We start from the raw sequence: 3,116 nt of genomic DNA on the forward strand, positions 1-3,116 counted from the left end.
TTTTATTTTCCATGTGTACAATTCATTAATGTAGAAAGACTCATTAATTGGGAGGATTGAAGGCTTAAGTGGCTTGTACCTTCTTCATTGAGAATGGTAACTTCACTTTACCTTTTAATTCAAGACCCACTTTCTCTCTCTTTCCACCTAAGCATTTGAAACCCATTCTCTTTCTTATTCCTCTCTCCCTAAATTCGGCCATCACCACCATCCCCTCACCAAGACTCCATTTTTACTCAAGTTCAAGCCATAGAACCATCTCCAATCCAACCCACCTAAAGAGGAAATTCCAAGAACCCAACACCCAAATGAATTTTCATCTTCTCCACCATATCTTAAAGCTCTTAAGAAAACATCATTCTCTCTCTTCTTCTCCTCCATTTCGAAATTATTAGTGTAGGAAGCTCAAAATCTCTCCTCATTTCCAAAAAGAAGTTTCTTCAACTAGAAGTTTTCTTGTAGTGGGTTATTCAATCCACCAATTCCTTCATATTCTCAAGAGAAACTAGGTGAGAATTTCATATTCTTGCTACAAGTGATTCTTCACCAATATTATTTTTTCTTTCACCTTCTTTGTTCTTAATGGCCAAAAATTTGGGAAGTTATAGTACTTTAATTGTTTATTGTTAGATCATCCATGCATGTAAGAATCTAAGCTTTAAATGATATAATCTTGAAGAACTAAGAATAATATGATAATTTAATTTTTTGTATGTATGTATATATATACTAGACCTGCGTGATCTTAAGGAAACTTCGATCCATGGTTTTCGTAAACCTGCGTGGTCGAAGAAAGTACTTGATCCATGGTTTATTTATAATCTATATGTGCTATATATATAAGTATATGTTTCTATGTGTATATATATATCGACCTACGCGGTTGTAAGTGTACTCCCTTCGGGTCGAGGAAGCTTGCAATCCATGGTTTATGATCTATGAGTAATAATAATATACGAAGTAAAAACCAAGGACAAGATTATTAAAAATGGAATTTTGTGTGATTGAATTGTTGATGGGTCGGATATTTTGGAAAGAAAATGGAATAAATGGAATTTTGGTGCTACTTGAAAGAAAACTTCAAGTCTCTTGAGAAAGAGGGCTTGAACTTTAATTAATGAAATTTGGAGATAGTAATTATAAATAACCAAATGCTTTGAGTTGCGTTGCTATATGTGTAAATATGTGATCTATATTCTTTGCTTGAGTTATTATGTGTCTTACTTGTTTTTGTGATTTTGTGACTAAACTATGTGCCTTTGTGAAATATGTGGAAATATGTGTGCTTATGTGAAAGCTAACTTTGAATATGTGAAATGAAGAATATATACTAACTTCACTTGCACGTTTTTTTTAAAGTTGGAAAATCATGTAAAACATAGATCGAATAAGCACGGGGTATGAGGGACCGGTACCCCAAAATGAGATGAAGAGTGTGTGGTTTGATTCCACTTATGAAACGGGTTCCAAATAAATGAAGGCTTATTGTCTATGGTTTTACTTGATTTTTCAAAGAATATCCGAACGAAAAATGTTTTCTCACACGCCTAATCAAATTGCTTGAAATGAATGAAAGTATGTACTAACCTCACTTGCACGTTTTTTTAAAGTTGGAAAGTCTTGTAAAACATAGATCGAATAAGCACGGGGTATGAGGGACCGGTACCCCAAAAATGAGATGAAGAGTGTGTGGTTTGATTCCACTTATGAAACGGGTTCCAAATAAATGAAGGCTTATTGTCTATGGTTTTACTTGATTTTTCCAAAGGATATCCGACTAAAGAAAATGATTTTTCTTACACGTTGTATGAGCACTTGAATGAATGTATGTGCAAAAGAATGACGACTCCCTTGTGAGGGATCTCCTCTTATTCCTTATGAAATGATGAAAGGAGGGTTTAAGAGGTAAATCGAAAAGTCTAAGAGGTAAACCGAGAAGGTAAAGGTAAATCGGTAAATTTTCTTAAAGAAATGGTGATTAAGGTATATGTATACTTGTATATGTATGTATATGTATGATTATATGATTCCTTGTCTAAGTGTATTTGATATTATATGGAATTCTCATTGAGTCTCAAAGACTCATATAGGTGTTGAATTGCTTGTAGGATTACCCGATTTCGAGCCCGAGGTTCGTGGTTGAAGTTGAGTTCGTGGATAGGGAGAAGAGTTCATATGGAGGCATGGTGGATTTTGGGTGCTCGTAATATACTAATGTGGTTCTATTTGTACAATTTGCTATTAAGGATATTCGACACCGTTATAGGTGTTTATTATCGTTCCCTTCCGCCTATTGGAGGAACTTACTATTGATGCATAATGTGTAATGTGACATAGGATTACGATTACCTATTTTGATATATATTATGATAATTCCTCAAAAACTTATGTAACTTTAGGGCAAGTTTTCCTAAAAACCTTATAAAATGCCCATCGGCTAGTTATGTGTTGTGTTCTGCCTAGTAGTTTAATAATTCGTGTTAATTATCTCTTGTATACATTATTGCATGAAATGTTACAGCATCATAGGTCTATCTGTTAGTTTCATGTTGATAGGTCTTTTGCATTAATTGGATAAGCCACGAATTAATTATGAATTGTTTCCCAACACTGCTCTGAAACAGAGTCATTGTAGTATTTACAACAAAATACGAAGTTTTTCTCACTCAAAAAGATTTATTCTACTTGGGATAAACTCCTAACTTACTAATGTACTTTATCATAGAATTTTATGATTTTGGAAACAGTAGGGAATTTATAAAGATTTTTCAACGATCACTCCCCTGCTTTAGATTTTTAAACTGTACAGTTGTACCATTTTAATTATTCCTTTCAAATGGCTCAAGGTATTTAAAAACTGTTTTTACTACGTTACTTAGGTCCCTATTAGAGCATGTGGTAAAAATTTCAAGTGTTTTGCATGAGCGGTTAGAGAGTTATTAATTTGTTTAATTGATAGATCGAAACTGTCCAATATTTTCTCACTTTGCTAAAACGGGACTTAATCTCTAGTCATGCATGCATCGTTTGTGAAATTGATTAAGTGAATTTTGTGTGGTAATATGTGGACACTCTTACTCTGATTTTAAAAGAAAAATTTTGTCGGAATCTTGTAT

At 33.4% G+C, this 3,116-nt stretch overlaps 1 long non-coding RNA gene across 1 annotated transcript; it reads left to right on the forward strand.

The window, feature by feature from the left end:
• Window positions 1-298: 298 nt before the first annotated feature.
• Window positions 299-2,471, forward strand: LOC148771681 (uncharacterized). Its single transcript, XR_016030510.1, has 2 exons — window positions 299-509; window positions 2,109-2,471. It is a non-coding gene; the product is annotated as an uncharacterized LOC148771681 (long non-coding RNA).
• Window positions 2,472-3,116: the final 645 nt, after the last annotated feature.

The sequence above is a fragment of the Erythranthe guttata genome, chromosome 3, assembly GCF_056151865.1.
Source record: "Erythranthe guttata isolate IM_541 chromosome 3, IM_541, whole genome shotgun sequence".
Classification (NCBI taxonomy): Eukaryota; Viridiplantae; Streptophyta; class Magnoliopsida; order Lamiales; family Phrymaceae; genus Erythranthe; species Erythranthe guttata.